Source organism: Pan troglodytes, chromosome 3 (assembly GCF_028858775.2).
Source record: "Pan troglodytes isolate AG18354 chromosome 3, NHGRI_mPanTro3-v2.0_pri, whole genome shotgun sequence".
In the NCBI taxonomy this organism is placed as follows: Eukaryota; Metazoa; Chordata; class Mammalia; order Primates; family Hominidae; genus Pan; species Pan troglodytes.
Genome location: NC_072401.2, coordinates 176,033,901 through 176,056,407, shown reverse-complemented (window position 1 = coordinate 176,056,407; position 22,507 = coordinate 176,033,901). Strand labels below are relative to the sequence as shown.

At 37.3% G+C, this 22,507-nt stretch overlaps 1 protein-coding gene across 1 annotated transcript in view; it reads right to left on the bottom strand.

The window, feature by feature from the left end:
* Positions 1 to 12,270: 12,270 nt before the first annotated feature.
* Positions 12,271 to 22,507, bottom strand: part of CEP44 (centrosomal protein 44) — an 84,915-nt gene continuing 74,678 nt past the window's right edge. The window contains exon 13 of the transcript XR_010156749.1: positions 12,271 to 13,903. The gene's annotated coding sequence lies outside the window, so the exon portion shown is untranslated. The remainder of the gene's footprint in view (positions 13,904 to 22,507) is intronic.

Genomic DNA, 22,507 nt, shown 5'->3' with positions numbered 1-22,507 from the left:
GTGAAGCAGAATGCTAGTGGGGACTCTACCACGCACTGTTTACAGCAGTGAAAATGACTGATTATATTCCTAATTATTGAGTGTCATAGAAGCTGCAATCTTGGAAACATCACAGTACAGAGAGGAAGGTGAGCTGTCCTGCAGCAATATGAGGTAGGGCCAGTTTCTTCCTCTTATACTGTTTCTTTGAGCAATTTCTTTCTTGGGAGATAATTTTAGTAGGCCCAGTAATTGTCAAACATTAATTTTTGAAGGGAATATTTAAATGTTTTATTATCACGAGTTGCATATTCAAATGGAACAAGCTTAATTGATATTAAGGTGCATTTTCTTTTGAGATAATGCAACAGCTGCCAGTGTTTAATCTTTAAAATGTAGCAGAAGGATTCAAATGCTTAAACATTTCAATGTTAAACACGTGAATTGGAAGTTTAAAAGTGTGTTTAAATTAAGCTAAGATAATTAATGTTCTGTGTAGCCCTAGTGTGCTCTAAGTGAAAAAGGCATCGGTTAGCACCCTAAAATTCTATTCAAGTGGCCACCTCATCCTCTTACGATGGGCCAGTTGCTCTAATTTGTCTGTCTTTTAAAAAATTATAGACCTCCCAGCTAGAAAGATGTGTCAGCCTCCTCCTCTTCCCCAGCTAGAAAGATGACCCAAGACTGAGAGTCCATGACCATCAGAATACACCTTTTAGATCTTTTTCACACTAGGAAGATAAAATTGTGGATATTTGAACAATTAAAGTGTGTTGTGGTTTATGCTGTGTAAAACCTTTGTATTAGCTGAGTAGGCTGCTATGTTAAAATGGCAAACATTACACATCTGCTATGTTAAAATGGCAAACATTACACATCATTTCCACCCACAACCATTGACCAAAACGAATCACAAGGTCCTGCATAATTGCAAGGAGGTTGAGAAATATGGACAGCAATGGAATGTTCAGTGAACACCACTATCTTTAGCACAAACATTAACTCTGTCTTTAAGGATGAGAGACTTGGAAAGAGGAATGCCAACATTTAAGTGTGCCTGGGTGTGTGTTTATGTGTAACTGTTCATTTGCTCCTATTGAATCACTCTCATGGTGCCACAGAAACCAGGCGCAAGGTCTCATAAGAAAAGAATAGTGTCTTGATGGTAGTTATTGAAAGGAATCTTGAAATATTTGGACAAATACTATTTTCTTTTAAATTCATGATTTTGAAAGAAAAAATCTAAAATAAGCTCAAAATAAAGAATCACACTTTACCTTATCTTACTTTTTGAACTTTCCCTTCTATAAATACATGTATTTTGTATTTTTACAAAAAATAGATGCAAAAATTCTCTCTCAATCATGCAAGCATGCATGCATAATATTCAAAATTCCTCCTTGGATAATTGGAAGTACTTATTCCATAAGAATTTTAGTAAATGGAAAAAGATATGTCTAAAATTTTGACTTATTTCTGATACCAGGTTTCTGTAGGGGAGGAGAAACAGCTTGTATATTTTCCTACCAGAATCTAAAACACAAATTTGAAAGTTTAGCTATTCAAAAACTCCAAATAAAATTACTTCATGATTCTCTTGCTGTTTGTACTCCAGTTAACCCTATGGCGTTTTCTCTAATCATCTATTAGTCAGACTCACATTTCTTCCCAATTCCCTGCGTGCATTAACAGTTCAATGTTAAAAATAAGATACTCTTCATTTTCAAGTATAATACAATAGCCTCAAACTGCTCAGGGAGTTTTAAGAAGATTCCATGTGCAACTGCCCCTAAAAGTTTCCCACAACACATGAAGAGAGAGCTTGTGTGTGTGTGCATGTGTGTACACACGTGTCGGGGGTAGGGAGAGGGTGATAGGTGTGGAGTACATTTGGTTAGGACTAAATGTTTTCATAGGGTGTGTGTATGTATTCTAGAGATGAAACAGAAATGGAATTACCTCTCCCCAGCCTCCCCTGCTCCTTAAAGACAAAGTCCACAGAAAAGAATGAATAGATTCTCTGTTACCAGACCCCATATCTAGATATTGGAGACAAGCTTCACAAAGGATTTCCTTTAACCAATAGGAGAAGGGGTGAAGAGAGACTTGGAAAGAATTTATCCAGTCAAGATAGAAATAGTCTATCAAAAACAGACCATTAGCCCAGACAGTAATTATCTTGGAAAAAGAAAAACAAACCATTAGGATTTCTTCAGGCAACTTGGACCTGACATTGACACTGAAAGATGACTTCTTGATTTTAGGACTGACCTATGGGAGGAACAACTTGGACTCCTGTGTTCACCTGTGCCCTCTTCACTCTTTACAAATTTACTTGGATGACGACTTCCACTTCATATAGGTAGGTTTTTCCATGTGAGATACATGTGAAAATTTCTACGTAGGTAGCTTGGAAACGGTACTTTGTTAATTAAAAATTTTTACGTTATTCATTAAGAAGTCCTATCTAAGAAAGAACCCTCAACCTAAATGATAGGTTTCCAAGAACAGTAAATTAAGTTAAATTTTCCTGAACTGGCACTGCTATGGATTGAATTGTGTCCCCTTAAAATTCATGTTAAAGTCCTAACTCCCAGTACCTCAGAATGTGACCTTATTTGGAAATAGTGTGATTGCAGATTTAATTACTTAAGATTAAATCACAGTGGAGGAGAGTAGGCCCCTCTTTCAATATGCCCAGTGTTATTACAAAAAGTGGAAATGTGGACACAGACACACATGCATGGAGAATGCCATATGAAGATGAAGGCAGACATGGGGTGATGCTTCTACAAGCCAAAGATTGCGGGCAAACCACCAGAAGCTAGGAGAAAGGCATGGAAGATTCTCCAAAATCTTCAGAAGGAACCAACCTTGCCGACACCTTCGTCTCAGACATCCAGACTCTGGACCTCCGACACAAAAAATTACCATTGTTTAACCCATCCAATCTGTAGTATCTTGTTAAGGCAGCCCTAGCAAGCGAATACAGGCACTAAGAGCAAATATACTTTACCCCATGAACACTCATATGCTAAGTGCATATCTCCATAAGAATCCAGGACATCAACAACATTTTTAAAAACAGGCTGGGCGCGGTGACTCATGCCTGTAATCCCAGCACTTTGGGAGGCCAAGGGGGGCGGAACACCTGAGGTCAGGAGTTCAGGACCAGCATGGCCAACGTGGTGAAACCCCATCTCCACTAAAAATGCAAAAATTAGCCAGGCATGGTGGCAGGCACTTGTAATCCCAGCTACTCGGGAAGCTGAGGCAGGAGAATTACTTGAATCTGGGAGGCAGAGGTGGCAGTGAGCCTAGATCGCACCACTGCACTCCAGCCTGGGCGACAAGAGCAAGACTTTATCTCAAAAAAAAAAAAGGCAACATTTTAATATTGCCATGATCCTGTGTTTTCCACAATGTGATCTATTTTCATCACAGAGTGCAGCCACAACAGCTAATAGTCAAAAGGAAATACATAACCCACCAGGTTTCTTTGTTCTCATAATACATCTTACTATATAGGTTTTCTTATATTAGTATCATATCCTAGAGACCTAACAAGGACGTCGTGGGGAAAAAAAAAGACAATTTTCTGAGATGTCATTTTCAAAAAGAAAAACATGTAATGAAAGGAAAACTGAAAGACTCTTAGGAGAAAAGAGACTGTGCCCATGTTTACTTCACTAGGCCCTTGCACCTTTCCATATATTTTTCTCCACCACTGCCCTAAGTCTCAGTAGGGAACAGATCCCTTCTCATATTCATTTGCCCACCTTTACTCTGCTTTCATTCATAACTTTATCAACTTTCTACCTACTTCGTTCTTCCCATATTCTCTTCATCTTCCCCCATGACTCTCTTAGACACAATGCTGGAGACCCAGCTGCCATAACTTCATTGGAGGTTAAAGTGTGTGCAGAGTGGCTGTTGGGTTAGTTTTGCTGATCTCATTTAGCTACTGGTTAGAGGAAGTGATGAACAAGATTTAAACTTGGTTTCTGGCAGTAAATTCCAACAGAAAACCCTTGCTGGACTTGGGGGTGTAGGGAGCAGCATGAGTCCAAATCCAGGCTTGGAGCAAGCCACGGAAGATAGCAATTGGACCTAAAAGGATAATGGTAAGAAGTAGAAGGGTGAGGAATGGAGAGTATTAAAGATGAGAATACCAGTAATAATAGCAATAACAATAATGACACTAAAATTCATGAACACTCATATGCTAAGTGCATATCTCCCTAAGAACCCAGGACATCAACAAATATTTTTTAAAACAATGGCAATATTTAAAAAATACTTATCTACAACTTTCAAAAATGCTTTGAATGTGGACAACATATTATTTTATTTTGCTGATTGTTCAACAAGCATGTGCTGAACAATGTTTTTTAAATATTGAATTTCTCTAGAGAAATCTTAAAAAAAAACCCTACTCTTTGGACAAAATGGCTTAAAATTCCAAGGATTATCCTATCATTATTATTTTGCATGAGATACTTTGATGTGCTTCTTTATGATAATACAAACAGGATACTGAAGTCATCTCATTTTCAAAAATTTATTTCAAATTACTTAACTGGAAGATGCAGAAGTTGGTGGTATGGTTTCTGGAAGTTACCATCTATCAACCTCTGCCTCTTCCAGGCACTCCTAGTTATGTCAGAATTCTCCCACCACAGTGACTTTGTGGTTGACTGCTGTGGTCACAAGGATCTGGACTAACTAGGGACGTCTGGAAGAGGGGGTGTTTGACCAAGCTGAGAATTGCAGGAGAATTACTGAGAAAGAATGAGTTAAATCCTCATTAATTCAGACAATATTTATCAGTCACCAACTTTCTGGAAGATTCCCTGTTATGCTGCCAGCCACTCAATAACTGACACCCGTGTTGGAGAATTACAGCCTAGAAGGGAAGGGCTATGAGCCCTATGGCACCCTCCCAATAACCCCTTGAAAATAGTTCTAAAAACAAAATGTTGATTTTTCTACTGAGGGGCCAGCATTTTGTATTTCAATTTTTCAATTTCTCTCTCTCTCTTTTTTTTTTTTTTTGACAGGATCTCACTCTGTTGCCCAGGCTGGAGAGCAGTGGTGCAATCTCAGTTCACTGCAGCCTCAACCTCTGGCACTCGAGTAATCCTCTCACCTTAGCCTCCTAAGTAGCTGGCACTACAGGTTTGATCACACCTGGCTAATTTTTGTATTATTTGGTAGAGATGTGGTGATGGGGGGTAGGTTCACCATGTTGTCCAGGCTAGTCTCAAACTTCTGGTCTGAAGCTATCTGCCCACCTCGGCCTCCCAAAGTGCCAGGATTATAGGTGTGAGCCACTGTGCCTCGCTATTTCAATTTCTCACAATTAAAGAAAGTTAATTAGAAACTATCTAGGAAATAATTAAGCTAATTTTCTGGACATATTATCTCTCTTTAATTTTTTCTTGGCAAACACATAGCTCTTATTATGTGCCAAGCACTGTTATAGTAACTTTTAAAAAATTACCTGATTATTTATTATAACAACCCTATGACGTATGTATTATTGTTATTTACCCCATTTTTACATGAGAAAATTGAGACCCAGAGCTAGTAAGTAACCCACCCAGGTTTACATAGCTAGCAAGCGGGTAATCTTTTAGTAAAGTGATAAAAAGACAAAATAAATTATATCAAAATAAAAACAAAAATAAACCATATTCCATATCCAGGGACTTAATTAAATTAGAACAGGATTCCTTAAAAATTGATAATGCCAGCTACAGTGAGACCAGAAGAATAAGTCCTGGTGTTCTATCAGACAATAGAGTGACTATAGCCAATAACAAGGTAGTACATACTTCAAGATAGCTAGAAGAGAAGATTCTAAATATTATCACCACAAGGAACTGATCAATGTCTTAAGTGATAGATAAGGTCATTACCCTGATTTGGTCATTATATATTAAAACATCACATTGTACCCCATGAACATGTGCAATTATTATGTGTCAGTTATACAATTTAAAAATTAATAAAATAAAATAAATGGAATGATACATTTAAAAATCTTGAAGTTCATACTTTAAATGAGTGAATTGTGTGGTATGGAAATAATATCACAATAAAGCTGCTGTAAAAAAATGAAAAAAAATTTTAATTCCATACTAATTCAGACAAAACATAGCTAAGAATATGTGTAGCTGAAAAAAAAATGTGGTGAGATAAAATATTCCCAAAGAAAACTGGGCTATCCTATCACCACCTTCAGACTGGGTAAAGATCAATTAATTAATCTAGGTGAATATTTATTGGATGTATTTAAGTGTTTGGCCTATGCAGCCTCTTTTGGGTAAAACATTTCTTCACAAGCTCAAGTGATAAATACTATTGAGCTTTAGTTTCCGCCCTTAGAAAAATAGTAATAATGACAGTACCTACCTCATAAGCTTATGAAAGGACTTCTCCCATGTGGTGGTATGGTGTCCAGATAGGATTCCTGTATACTGGAAAGCAAATGCTCACCAATCAATACACACCTCAAAATGGTCCTTATGCTTTGCTGTGAATAAAACATAGCTGTAAAGAGAGAGAAGGCTTCAATATCCACACAATTTAAAAGTAAATGCAAGCATGTAAATCAGTCAATACACCCAGGAAGAGCCAAAGACAGCTTCCTTAACTTCCTCAGCCCACCAAAAAAGGTTACTTTTCTCAGGTTAGCAAATTGGCTTCCTTATTTCTCTGATATCAGAGGTTTTAAAAATGCCAAAACTCTATGTATCAATGCAATATGAGACAAAGTGCTGTTCAGTTTGGAGGACTTTATGGAACTCATTTATGTACTGACCTCTTGGTAAATAACTTCTCAGATTAGAGATCGGGCTACAAAATACAGAAACAATCAACCCAGGAATCACATCTGTGAGGAAAACTCAAGCTTTAAATTTTATTATATCTTGAAATAGAAAATCAAAACCATTCACAAATCTTCTGATTATGATGCATGAATAATATATTATAAATTATAATTACATGATTATAACGTGATATTATTGACTATCAATTGAAGAATAATCTACTAGTACCTAATGAATAATTATTGATATTACCATATAGTTGTAATATATTATATAATGATAATAGTAATCTGTATGATTACAAACCATGGTAATAAATAAGCTTTAACTAACAAGCTTCACTTTAAGAATTCTTAATTCCATTCACCTAGTATAGTTTAGGAGGAGACGCTATAAACTGAATCCTCCAGTGGAACAATTAGAGGCTCCCTTGAGCTCACACCAAAGTGAATTTAATCTAGACCAAGATGCCTCAAGAATTATTTTACGAGCTGACTCAACTGACAACCTGTGGATTCACAGGATTCCCCAAGCCCATGGAAATACATTTTTAATGTCATGAGGCTGAGACTGCTCATCAGACCTTACCACTGGCTACATGGAAAGACCAATTCATGAATTTCAGGTGGGATGTCTACCTTCTTTCTTGTGAATCCCCCTGCTACCTATTCCTGGTTCAACCTTCGGCCCTCAGAGAGATTCCCCTTTTGATCATGGTGCTTGTCCTCCAGTGATTTCAAATTCTAGGAGAGCAAAGACTTTCTTGTTCACTAACAAACCTAAGTTTTCATCATACTGCCTGACACAAAGCATACATATAATGAATATACATATAAATTCACATACAAACACATATATAGATATATGTATGTGCCTGTATGTATGTGTACATGTATTGAGACATAGAGGGATAATACGATGGATAGAAAGGGAGGAAGTAAGCTGACTTACCTATTATAGAGGCCAATAAGAATGAGAAAATACCCTATGTTTAAGTGCTTCTCAAAATCTCATGTACATAAAAAAATCTTTGGAGGATCTTGTTACATTGCAGGTCTCTGTTCAATAGGCCTAGGTCAGAAACTGTGATTGATATTCTGTGATCTAACCAGCTCCTAGATGAGGCCAGTGCTGCTGTTCCTCTGATCACACTCCGAATGGCAAAGCCCCAGATAACTTGGACCCAGGTGCTGGCCAAAAATGAGTAATTTAGCAACATATGCCTCAAAAACCATGCACTACATAAGAGACAATAAGTTACTTCGTGACAAGTACTATGGTAAGTACTTTAGATAAATTTTCCCATTTGATCCCTTCTGCGACCTAGTAAATATTAGTATACAAATTTAATAATGTAGCAATAAAGAAATTGAGACATAAATAAGCTACATGGCTTTTGCATTTTATATCTAGCAGATACGCCTAACTCTAAGACTATATTGCTTCCCAAACAGAGACTGGATCCTGAAATGCCAAGGTTTCCACACCCTAGAAAACAGCAAATAAGGAATGGCTTTGGGGATGATTATTAGTGGGTTCATATCTCTGGGTTAGAATGAGATTTTCAGTTGAGTTCACGTCCTAATTTAAAGAGCAGTATTCACAGCGGAAACAGCTAAGCCTTGAGGCAAACATATCAGGGCTTAAAATCTTGTTCCACTTGCTCCAAGCTGTGTGACCTAAGTCATCTCACCTTGCTGAACCCGGTTTCCTCATGTATAAGAACAAATTTGCATCATAGGGTTGCAAAGGTTTGCTGACAAAATCATTTTATAGTGCCTAGCACATTGGTAACCATGAACTCGTAATTAAAATGATTTAGTATTTTTTTTTCTGCTACCTTTATTTCCACTCAGTTGTGAAGTCGGTAGCACAGATAAATTATCTGCTCACAAAAGTAAATGCCACTGATTTTCGTGTGGCAAAACACTTCTGGAAAGTATTGGAGACAATCTCCTACAGTATATTCTCTGCTTTAATGTTGTCATTAATAAAAATGGATTGTCTACCTCTTGCCACTTTGCTGAGGGGGCCAAGATGAGATGAATATGTGAAGCTGAATATCTGAGACAGGTCTCAGTTAATTTAGAAAGCTTATTTTGCCAAGGTTGAGGATGTGTGACCATGACACAGCCTCAGCAGGTTCTGATGACATGTGCCCAAGGTGGTTGGGGCACATCTTGATTTTACACATTTTAGGGAGATGTGAGACATCAAGCAATATATGTAAGACGTACACTGGTTCCGTCTGGAAAGGCGGGACAACTCTAGCAGAAAGGGGGCTTCCAAGGCACAGGTAGGTAAGAGACAAACTGTTGCATTCTTTTGAGTTTCTGATTAGCCTTTACAAAGGAGGCAATCCGATATGTATTTTATCTCAGTGAGGAGAGAAACAGAATTATCCTAAGCAGTTGCCAGCTTGACTTTTCCCTTTAGCTTAGTGACTTTTGGCACCCCAAGATTTCTTTTCCTCTCACATTTTCCCCCTCCTTTCCTTTTAAAAATGTTTTAGGGAAAGCATTTTAAAAGAAAATGAGTCTCTGGTGTCAGGTTTTGTCTGATCTCTCATGGCTAGAATGGTTTATTCCTAGATAGGTAGGCCCCAAGCTGTTAGGAAACCCCATTTTTAGAAGGTTGAGAAGTTGCATGTCCTATGAAGAGAAAATAGGGAGAGGAAAAGAGAAAAATAACAACAAACAAACAATCCTGGAGAATCCATATAGGCCACACTCCTTGGAAGTCCATACATTAGTAGGGAGGTAGGAAAGTGGCTTATGTAGGTAAATAGATTGCTGTTATTTTCTTCTGAAGATTAAGTTGTCTAGATTCAGTTCGTGGGGCTTTAAGAAAGCATAACTACATTCTTGGTGACTACTAATCAGCAAAAATGCAGGGGAAAAGAAAAAGAAGACAAACTGAAAACATTACTTTGGAGACTTGAAGTCAGGAAAAATTAGAATTCAGTCCAAATTGTAGAAAATAGTAAAAATTGAAAAACATTAGGCAAGACTAGAATCTAACAACAGGTGTACTATAGTTTTTGAAACATAATTTTTCTCTCTGTAGTTTCCCAGGTTTACTAAAGACAAATCATGGTAAAACCCATTTGCTTCATTATGCCTGGCCAGATTATTTGTATAAAGTACAGCAAGAATAATTATTTTTCATATAGGCATTTAAATTAACTTTGATGGGAGGGGCACAGTGGCTCACGCTTGTAATCCCAGCACTTTGGGAGGCTGAGGTGGGCAGATCACCTGAGATCAGGAGTTCAAGACCAGCCTGGCCAATATGGTGAAACCCTGTCTCTACTAAAAATACAAAAATTAGCTGGGCGTGGTGGTGGGCACCTGTAGTTCCAGCTACTTGGGAGGCTGAGGCAGGAGAATTGCTTGAACCCAGGAGGCGGAGGTTGCAGTGAGCCAAGATTGCTTCATTGCATTCCAGCCTGGGTGACAAGGGTGAACCTCCATCTCAAAAAATAAATAAATAAATAAGTAAATAAATAAATAAATGGCTTTGATGGAAGTTTGTTCTACAGAAGGAATCTCAGATAAGATTTTTTTAAAGCTAAGCCCAGCTATGGATGTGTACCATCAAATATCTATGAATTGGGTGAATCCTTCTCCTCTTGGGGTCCCAAGATAACTCAGGGCTGCTGGGTCTGTCAGAAAGTGACATTCTTTACTTACCACAGGTCAAGAATTCTGTACAGGGATGGCGTAGACAAAATATGAGGCCAGTTTTCCCAAGGGGCTTTTATTGGCTGTATAAGTGAAGTTTGATTCCTTAAAGGAAAGCACACCATTCCAGTCAAGGCCTTGGTAAAATAACCAGTTTCTCTAATTGTATCCTGTTACAAATGAAAACAGATTCTTCTTGCACTCATGCAAATAACTATATTGACATATATTAAGAATACTCATGAATAGTTTCCAAATTCTGGAGAAATCAGGTGGAGACAAACAAATATGCTCCAAATTTTGTTCATAGGAGTATACTTAATTGTTAAAAGCTGCCAATAGCTCAAAAGAAATGTTTCTTTGACTCTGAGAAGTAAAACAAAGAACCAGTAACATTTTAAGAAAAAAGTAAAAATGATTACTTTAGTCAGTCCATGCAGTTAATTCCTGTTCTGCTTGATATTTATGAACATTTTGGCTCTCCATGAGTCCTGAAAGTTTTTTCTCTATTCTGATATCAGTCTCCAAAGTTATCAGAAACCTGCATTCAAGAGTACCTGTCAGGTTTTATAGCTGATTATACAGCCATCTTCTAAAGAGGACAAAAACAAGACAACAATTGTCCATAGATGACAAAAAGTTTAGGGCAGCCTTAGTCAAAACACACAATTGACAAGGAAATTTGTTACCTCTGTGGCACAGAATAATTTAACATAGCAATTATTATTACTGATAATGTACACTAAGTAATATCAGAATTATAGGAGTTTCCCAAAATTTTGTAACATATACCAATAACATATTTATACAAATACAGCCCAAAGAAAACCAAACACCATTTCATATTTAACAATGCTTCCTATATAATATTTATAGCAAATAAGCCAAATTATGTCATTTTTGGACTTTAGGGAACTTAATATCTTAAAGTATTAATTAGGTCAGAAAAAGACAATTTATAATTTGCTTTTGGATAGTTTGTTATAATTTGTAATTTGCTTTTGGATAGTTTGGAACTTTCCTTCAGATTTGATCAAGTCAGATAGAGTTAATCAAACCCAATGGGGAAAAGACCCAACAACAACAAAAAAACTGTTAAGCAAAACAAATGACGGCACAACTTACATGATTACTGAGCGCTCTAATGGTAAGGAGAAATTAAGACCAGCTGGTTGTTAATCTTCACTTTGGCCAAGAAAAATCCCAATTCAGTTACTTACCTAGGAATATGTCTCATGCTAAAGACTGCTCTCTACTATCCTAGAAACAGGATAAATTTCAAATTCATCTTACCTGTTGGAAGTGAGTTCAAACTCCATAAAGGAGTTACCTACCTTCCGTCATCATGGAAGCAGAAAAAACTTGCCTTTCTTGGGTTGGAAGCAAGTAAAACTCCAAAACAGTTGTATAGCAAACTAAACTTTAGATCTTGACCAAATTTTAGGAGATCAGGGATTCTCTGGAGGGGTTCTTCCAGGCCTCAGCAAATTGTTCTGTTGGTTTGAGCCATAAAGATAGCTTGAGCTGGTACCAAACACCAATAGGAGATTTGTCAAAGGTCAGGGGCATCTCCATGCAGAATCCCTTTGTGGTCACCCAAATGTGAACCCCAAATATCTGAGACAGGTCTCAGTTAATTTAGAAAGTTTATTTTTCCAAGGTTGAGGATTCATGCCCATAACGCAGCCTCAGGACGTCCTGATGACATATACCCAAGGTGATCAGGGCACAGCTTTTTTTTTTTTTCTTTCTTTCTTTTTTTCTTTTTTTTTGAGACAGAGTTTTGCTCTTGTCACCCAGGAACAGTGCTAAGCATTTTCACGGCATCATCACACTCAAATCACACAATGATATGATGAATTATTATCCCAACCTCACTGTAGTTGTCTCATTACAGACATTCTGCTCCATCCTCATTGTCCTGCAGCCATAAGGTTGAGAAGACAGACTAAAAACTGGACCTTTTGGTTGTAAATTGTTTTGATGCCTGATTCACATGGAAATCTGGTTTGACAATACTATTATGAATATTCAGCAGAAGTTTTGAATGTGACTCTTCTACCTGGGTAGTGCCAGACCTAATATCCATTGTTTTATTTTATATGACATTAGGATGACACAAAAGAACAGTAACATATGCAAATAAATGGCTCATCCTTGATGATAATATATATTTAGAATGAGATGCATTAATGAGGTTAAGCTGTGAAGAAAAGCATAGGATCTCTTCAAACTTGCTATTAAAGTCAATGTCTCAATTTGCTCCTGGCAAGTAAACTTTATGAAAAATGCAACAGGTTGTATAGAGGTTTTCTCTCAGTTTTGTCAAGATAAAAAGACATTAATATTTTGAAATGTGATATCACATTTCAAAATGTATATACCCATCACATTTCAAAATGTGATATATTCTGTCTCCTATAGAGGAGAATCTATCATTCTCTTCATATTCTGACATTTTAATATACATTTAAAAGAGGAAGACTATTTTCCAAATAAGAAATGAAGACTAGTTGAATTTTGTGTAATTAATTATTAGTGAGAGGAAACAGAAAAATAAAGGGGCTGTTTAGAATTTCTGAAAGCCAGTAAAATTTTGAACCAGAAAATCCCACATGCCATTACAACACGCAATGCCAAACTCCTTTTTTTTTCTAGAATTGTCCATCTCGTCTCAGACTGTTAGCCCAAGGTTTATTTTTATAAGGTTTTACTCTGCATATGATCCCTTAGAGTGTGTGTTATTTATTGCTTTAACTTATACAAATATTATTTCTTAATGATTCGATTTGCAGCTTAAACCTTGCCAATCAGCAATAATATCTATCACTACAGATTTTTTTATTTGCTAAGAGCAGAACCAAATTAGTTCCTTATTTTTTCAACTTTCCAAAAAAAAAAAAAAAAAAACAAACCAGGCAAATGAACAAAAACCCAAGCCTTTACTGCCACCCAGTGGTTGTTCAGAATTAAAAAAAAATTTTGCCAGGTCATGACTAACATTTTAAAGGAAATTTTTATTCTTGAAATGCTAGAATGTTTCAGACATTTTAATATGAAGCAACTTGAGACAAAAACTTTTAAAAAATAGCCACACATATCTACTATGAGTACATTATCAATGATGTTATTTTAAACATTGCAACAAAATGATGAATACAATAACAACTCATTCTCATCTTACTTTGACAGGTAATTTAACTATTTGTTTGAAATAATTATAGATTAATATGAAGTTACAAAAATGGTACATATATTTCTATTTAAAAACTTCCAAGTTACTTCCCGAGTGGTTCTGTCATTTTTGATTCACACAAAGTAAAAGATATTCAGTTTCTCGGCATTCTCATCAGCATTTGGTGTTATCACTATTTTTTTTTTTTTTTTTTGAGACGGAGTTTTGCTCTGTTGCCCAGGCTGGATTGCAGTTGCATGTGATCTCGGCTCACTGCAACCTCCGTCTCCCGGATTCAAGCAATTCTTCTGCCTCAGCCTCCCAAGTAGCTGGGACTACTGGCATGTGCCACTGCACTGAGCTAATTTTTGCATTTTTAGTAGAGACAGGGTTTCACCATGCTGGCCAGGCTGGTCTTGAACTCCTGACCTCATGATCCACCTGCCTTGGCCTCCCAAAGTGCCGGGATTGCAGGCAAGAGCCACCATGCCCGGCCCACTATTTTTAATGTTAGCCATCCTGATAGGTTTACAGTGGTATCTCACTGTAGTGTGAATGTGCATTTTCCTGATGACAAATGATTCTGAACACTTTTCCTGTGCTTATTTGCCATCCACTCCTTCTCTTTGGAAACGTGTCTTTTGATCATTTTGTATTTTTAAAACTGTTGACTTTCAAGAATTCTTTATATATTCTATATACAATCCCTTTGTCCTATATGGGCTTTAAAAATATTGTCTCTCACTGTGTAGCTTGCCTTTTCATTCTCTTAACAGGGTTTTTCACAGAGCAAACACTTTATTTTGATGAGGTCTGATATGGTTTGGCTGTGTCTCCACCCAAATCTCATCTTGAATTCCCATGTGTTGTGTGAGGGGCCTGGTGGGAGATAATTGAATCATGAGAGTGAGTCTTTCCCATGCTGTTCTCATGAGAGTGAGTAAGTCTCATGAGATCTCTGATGGTTCTATGAGGAGGTGTTCGCCTACACAAGCTTTTTCTTTGCCTGTTGTCATCCATGTAAGATGTGACTTGCTCCTCTTTGCCTTCCACCATGATTGTGAGGCCTCCCCAGCCACGTGGAACTGTAAGTCCATTAAACCTCTCTTTCTTTTGTAAATTGCCCAGTCTCAGGTATGCCTTTATTAGCATGTGAAAATGGACTAATACAAGGTCCAATTTATAAAAAAAACTTTTTCTACATATCATGCTTTGGGTGTAACCAATAAGAACTCTTTGCCTAGCTCTAAGTCCTGAAGATATTCTCTATTTGATTTTTTCTAAATGTTTTATATTCTTATATTTTATCATTAAGCCTATGATCTATTTTAAGTTAATTTTTCAATAAAGTATGAGGTTTTAGTCAAGGTGCATTTTTTAGAATGTCCAATTGCTCCAGCACCATTTGTTGAAAAGAAAATCCTTCCTCCATGGAACTGTTTCTGTACCTTTGTTAAAAATCAATTGAGTGTGTTTGTGTGTAACATGTGACTTTTATTTCATCTTCTAGTTAAACACATTGCATGATTAATCTCAACAACAGCCTTTCGATGACAGTAATGTAAAAATATTGATGAGATAATTTTATCAAAATGAAAACTAACATTAAATGTCTTTGGCTAGGAAAACACAGAAAATTATTCAAAATGGGAAATGAAATCTTAAATAATCTTCACATCATGTGCTGGGTTAAAACCTAATTTTAAATAAACGGCTGTATAACAAATCAGCAGAGAGCTGTACCATTGAAGAGACTTCCATGATTTAAATCCTGGCAAGGTATTTCAGCAGCTAGCTACAGGACCTCTGAGGCCTGGCTACTAAACCCCTCAGTGTCGGCATTTTTCATCTCCAAAATACAAGTAATAATCTACCTCCCTCTTTATGTTGCAGTGAAGATAAGTTAATTAACAGAACAATGCTTAACATATTAAGAACCCAATTTATGTCATCTATCATCAATAAAATCTGATATAAAAAGTCTGATAATGCCAGTGACAGCTCGAATCACACCTATCTTTTAAGATGAAATATATTTATCCTAAGCCTTGGGCAAGTTTCCTAGTCTAAGTCCATTTCCTCATCTGTAAAATAGGATTGTTATGAGGAACAAGTGAGCTAAAGTATTAGGTGGATTTATCACAGTGCTCAGTTACACAGAAAATACTCGTCTAGTAAGTACTACTCTTCTAAAATTTAAAATATTACTTACAATATTGTACCATTATTAATATCATATATTTGTGGAGCTCAAAGATATATACAGACAGTCCCAGACAGGATGGTTCAACTTATGATTTTTTGACTTTACAGTGGTGCAAAAGCGATACACATTCAGTAGAAACCAGAGTTGAAATTTTGACTTTTGATCTTTTCCCAGGCTAGTGATATGCAGTATGACACTCTCTAGATGCTGAGCAATGGCAGTGAGCCATAGCCCTGAGTCAGCCAGGTGATAATGAGGGTAAACCAGTACTATACTACACAGTGTAATATAGTTAATAAATTACGTGAGATATTCAACACTTTATTATAAAACAGGCTTTGTGTTAAATGATTTTGCCCAACTGTAGGCTAATGTAAATGTTCTGAGCATGTTTAAGGTAGGCTAGGCTAAGCTATGATGTCTAGTAGGTTAGCTACATTAAATGTATTCTGACTTATAATATTTCCAACTTATGATGGGTTTATTTTGACAGTCTCATTGTAAATTGAGGAGCATCTGCAAAACATGCTATGTTAGATGCTAGGATTAAAAAGCAATAAAGGCAGTCCTTATGCTAGATTGCATTTTATAGTCTACAAGCAAAATCAGGACATGCAAAATAGAGATGGGAGAGAAACTATTGCTACCAGAGGCATATGAGACTAAACAGTTTCAATCTCCATAATGACCAACCATAGTTTGAATGCTGGAGAATTTCAACACCAACAACTCGGTTGACCTAACTCTTAAAGACAGAGCAAAAATATTTAGCAAACCCATGAAAATTAAGTTTATTTGATATTTTAAGAGAAAGAAACACAGATTAGGCAAATATTCTATGGAAGAATAGCAGAGTTTTACCAACTTAATTAGCATATATAAGAAACTATTACCAGCAAAGAAAATTCTGTATGGAAGCTTAAAGCACGGTGGTTACTTATCAATTATGAATATAACAGTCTAATTCGTATTTTTTTCAACTTTTATTTTAGATTCAGGGGTATATATACAAGTTTGTTACCTAGTTATATTCTAAGATGCTTAGATTTGGGGTATGAATGATCCTGTCACCCAAATACTGAGTATAGTACCCAATAATTTTTCAATGCTTATTTATCTCCCTCTCTGCTCCCTCCAGTAGTCTCCAGGTTCTATTGTTCCCATCTTTACATCCATGAGTACCCAATGTTTAGCTCCCACTTACGAGTGAGGCCGTGGTATTTGGTTCTCTGTTCCTGCTTAATTTGCTTAAGATAATGGCCTCCAGTTGCATCTATGTTGCTGCAAAGGACATGATTTCATTATTTTTCATAGCTGTGTAGTATTGCATGGTGTACATGCACTGCATTTTCTTTATTCAGTCCAATGTTGATGGACACCTAGGTTGATTCCATATCTTATTGTGAATAGTGCTGCAATGAACAGGTGAGTGCATGATGTGCCTTTTTGGTAGAATAATTTGTTTTCTTTTGGATATATATCCAGTAAGGGGATTTCTGGGTCAAATGGTAACTCTGTTTTAAGTTATTTGAAACATCTCCAGACTGCTTTCCACAGTAGCTAAACTAGTTTATTTTCCCACCAACAGAGTATGTGTTCCTTTTTTCGACATGCTCACCAGCATCTGTTGTTTTTTTGAATTTTTAATAATAGTTATTCTGACTGGTGTGAGATGGTATCTCGTTGCGGTTTTGATTTGCATTTCCTGATGATTAATGATATGGAGCATTTTTTCATATGTCAGTTGGCCTCTTGTATCTTCTTTTGAGAAGTGTCTGTCCATGACTTTCGCCCATTTTTTGATGGGGTTATTTGTTTTTTGCTTGTTCAGTTGTTTAAGTTTCCTCTGGATGTTGGATATTGGACTTTTGTTGGATGCATCATTTGTGAATATTTTCTCCCATTCTGTAAGTAGTCTGCTTACTCTGTTGATAGTTTCTTTTGATGTGCAGAAGCTTTTTAGTTTAATTAGGTCCCACATGCCAATTTGTTTTTGTTGCCATTGATTTTGAGGACTTTGTCATAAATTCTTTCCCAAGGTAAATGTCTAGAACGCCCTATGTTTTCTTCTTGGATTATCATAGTTTGAGGTCTTACATTTAAATCTTTTATCTGTCACGAGTTAATTTTTTTTTTTTTTTTTTTTTTTTGAGACAGAGGCTCACTCTGTTACCCAGGCTGGAGTGCAGTGGCACCATCTCGGCTCACTGCAACCTCTGCCTCCCAGGTTCAAGTGATTCTCCTGCCTCAGCCTCCCAAGTAGATGGGATTACAGGCACCTGTCACCATGCCCAGCCAATTTCTGTATTTTCAGTAGAGTCAGAGTTTCACCTTGTTGGCCAGGTTGGTGTCAAACTCTTGACCTCAGGTGATCCACCCTCCTCAGCCTCCCAAAGTGTTGGGATTACAGGCATGAGCCACTGCACCCAGCCAAGTTAATTTTTATATATAGTGAAAGCTAGGGGTCCAGTTTCATTCTTCTGCCTATGGCTAGCCAGCTTTCCTAGCACCACTTATTGGGTGGGGAGTCATTTCCCCATTGCTGATTTTTGTCCAATTTGTTGAAGATCAGATGGCTATAGGTGTGTGACTTTATTGCTGGCTTCCCTATTCTGTTCCATTGGTGTATGTGTCTGTTTTTTTTTACCAGAACCATGCTGTTTTGGTTACTGCAGCTCTGTAGTATAGCTTGAAATTGGGTAATGTGATACCTCCAGTTTTATTCTTTTTGCTTAGGACTGCCTTGGCTATTTGGGCTCTATTTTGGTTCCATAAGAATTTAAGGATTGTTTTTTTCTAATTCTGTGAAAAATGATATTGGTAGGAATTGCACGGAATCTATAGATTGATGACCATACTTTGGGCAGTATGGTCATTTCAACAACATTGACTCTTGTATCCATGAGCATGGAATGGAACGTTTTTCCATTTGTTTGTGTCATCCGTAATTTCATTTAGCAAGGTTTTGTGGTTCTCCTTGTAGAGATGTTCCACCTCCTTGGTTAGACACATTCCTACATAATTTTTGTATATGGCTGGCTATTGTAAATGGAATTGCGTTCTTGATTTGGCACTCAGCTTGAATGTTATTGGTTTATAGAAATGCTACTAATTTTTGTACAGTTATTTTGTATCCTGAAATTTTACTGAAGTCATTTATCAGTTCCAGCAGCCTCTTGGTGAAGTCTTTAGGGTTTTCTAGGTATAGAATCATATCCATGAAGTCATATAGTTCGACTTATTTTCCTATTTGGATGTCCTTTGTTTCTTTCTCTTGCTTGATTGTTCTGGCTAGGACTTCCAGTACTATGCTGAATAGGAATGGTGACAGTGAACATCCTTGTCTTGTTCCAGTTTGAAGGGAATGCTTCCAGTTTTTGCCTGTTCAGTATGATGTTGGCTATGGATTTGTCATAGATTGCTCTTATTATTTTGAGGTATATTCCTTCGATGACTAGTTTATTGAGGGTTTTCTTCATGAAGGGATGCTGGATTTTATTGAAAGCTTTTTCCATGTTCATAATATTTTTAACATATCATTATTTTGAAAGAAAAATAGAACACACCGTTTATCTACTATATTAACCTCTGTTAACAATCCTAGGGTGAGCTGAATCACTGGCTCTCATACCACTGCCACCTTCTGAAAACTCATCAATTTAAAGCATAAACAGTGACACCGTATTGATTCAGCCCACATCACTGACAACAAATACCTCACTTGTTCAGAGAAGCAAGATGACTCAGAGAAGCCAACTGAAACCAAAAACTAAAGGAAGTAGTTGTCAGAGCAAAACCATAAGTAGCTTAGTAGGTTTAATATTCTTTAAAGCTGTTTATATATGTGCAATAAGTAAATAGATCCCCCTTTAAATCAAAGACTTCCCTTGACTACATGACATCACTTTCTCCATCCTAGTCTAACAGCTTTTTCTGAAAAATAATAACATTATACTGTGCTTCTTTTTCATGTTAATTATTTTGTTGTATATTTTGAAGACAAGCAATCTTAGAATTGTGTAACTCACATACACCTACACACATATATATTTCTTTTAAGGATCATGTCTATGTTTTTTCAAAAATCAGTCTTCATAACATAGCTGTCTTAGTCTGTTTTCTGTTGCTTATAATAGAACACCTGAAACTGGGTAATTTATAAAGAAAAGAAATTTCTTACAATTCAGGTGGCTTGGAAGTCCAAGGGCATGGCTCAGTGTCTGGTGAGAGGCTTCTTCCTGGTGAGGACTGTGCAGAGACCTGAGGCAGTGCAGACCATCACATGGTGAGGGGGCTGAGCATGCTAACGTGCTAGCTCAGGCCTCTCTTCCTCTTAGAAAGCCACCAGTTCCACTCCCATGATTGCCCATTAATCCATTAACCCATCAATTTATTAACTCATGAGTAGATGAATCCACTCAGGGGGCAGAGCACTCATGAACCACTCACTTCTTCAACGTTCCACCTCTCAATACTGCCACATAGGAAATTTGGTTTCCCACTCATGAAATTGAGGGGGGCACATTCAAAACACGGCAGTAACGAAGGCCTGAATGGCTTGACCATGCTGAACCATTTCCTGCATGGGAGCAGGAAAGAAAATTTACTCACAGAAGCAGTGAAAACCCTGGAATGTTGTGAAATTCTCTAGGACTAACCTGAAAAGCCCTTGTATCTGTGTTTTGTTTTGTTTTGTTTTGTTTGACCAGTGACAGCTTGTCTCTCCTTGTCCTTCACGCCTAAATATAGTGGACCAACCTGAGGAAGTAGGATCATAACCAATTTGGAGAGAAAAAGGAGGGAATTTGGTCTAGGATCACTATTGCCCTGTAGAAATGAAGGGGAATTATTAGTTTCTGATATTTTGAAAATAGCTAATAAAATAGGAGTGTCTGTACAAAGATTTATGGTAAATAATGTACTCTCAGACATATTACTTAACTCTCACCATAACCTAAATATGACCAAGAAAAAATATTTATTTACCAGTAAAATAAAAAAACATAGTGAGGTTTTCGGTTTGGTTTGATTTTCTAGGAATTTCAGAGTAATTTTAAAAACAGAGTTGTCATTCTCTCAGGTAACACGAGATGATTTTATGTACTGGAAAGTTTCCTCTGAAAGTGTCACAGAATATTTAAATGACACCGAAGTTGTATAACATTTTACTGAGATGTCATCACAGTTAAAAGTTGCCTGTGTGAGTAAGGCTTACCATACTTCAGCAGGCTTTGTGTGAATGTGAACTCCTCTCACACCTCCAATTCCAATTACAGAGACTATCTGAAAAGGAATCAGGGACCTGGAGCGTAACCCAGTAGGGAGGTCACAACTGGGGAGGGGAGGAAATGGCCAAAATGAAAGGCAATGTCGTTGAAGGCAGGAAGAATTTTTTTTTTTTGCAACCGGGTCTTGCTCTCTTGCCCAGGCTGGAGTGCAGTGGTGTGACCATAGCTCACTTCAGCTTTGAACGTCTGGGCTCAAGCAATCCTTTCACCTCAGCCTCACAAGTAGCTGGGACTACAGGCACATGTCACCATGCACAGCTAATTAAAAAAAATTGTAGAGATAGGATCTCACTATGTTGCCCAGGATGGTCTTGAACTCCTGGCCGTAAGTTTAAATTAAATGTTAAGAATGGCATTGGGAGGCCGAGGCAGGCAAATCATGAGGTCAGGAGATCGAGACCATCCTGGTTAACATGGTGAAACCTCGTCTCTACTAAAAATATAAAAAATTAGCTGGGCATGGTGGCAGGCGCCTGTAGTCCCAGCTACTCGGGAGGCTGAGGCAGGAGAATGGTGTGAACCCAGGAGGTGGAGCTTGCAGTGAGCCGAGATCGCGCCACTGCACTCCAGCCTGGGTGACAGAGCAAGACTCCGTCTCAAAAAAAAAAAAAAAAAAAAAAACCATGGCAATACTTGACTTTGTAGTTGAAGTCTCAAAGAGCAGAACTGTGAATTCTAAAAACAGAACTTTAAAAATAGCTGTGAAAGAATGGAACAAAAATAGTTTTATAAGGCAGCTCCACTTACAGAATATTGTGTCATTGTGATCTCCAGTAGAGTAATTTTATTTTTCTTTTCTGAAGACCATGCAGGTGAGAGTAATAATCCACAGGGATGTATTTGATTTAGAAAAAGTCAAGACTGTTAGTACAAAACAAAGATTGGGGATATTATTGGTTTACACCTAAGGATTTCAACTAAAGAATTTCATTAGATGTGCAGGAGAGAAAAAGTAGTATCTTTTTCACACCAATTGCGAAGCTGACAATTGGTGAATGACACCTATAACAAAAGACAGATTAACGAGAAAGGCATAACAAAATTTTTTAACCAAAATTTTATGTGACACGGGAAACTTCAGAAATGACGACCTGAAGACTTAGGAAAAGCTGTGTATTTTTATGCCTAGGTTTGCTAAAGAATGGACAGTCACACAGAAGTCTGATTGTCCAGCCGGGCCAACATGGTCAAACCTCGTCTCTACTAAAAATACAAAAATTAGCTGGGCGTGGTGGCAGGCACCTGTAATCCCAGCTACTCGGGAGGCTGAGGCAGGAGAATTGCTTGAACCCAGGAGGCGGAGCTTGAGGTGAGCCGAGGTCATGCCGCTGCACACTCCA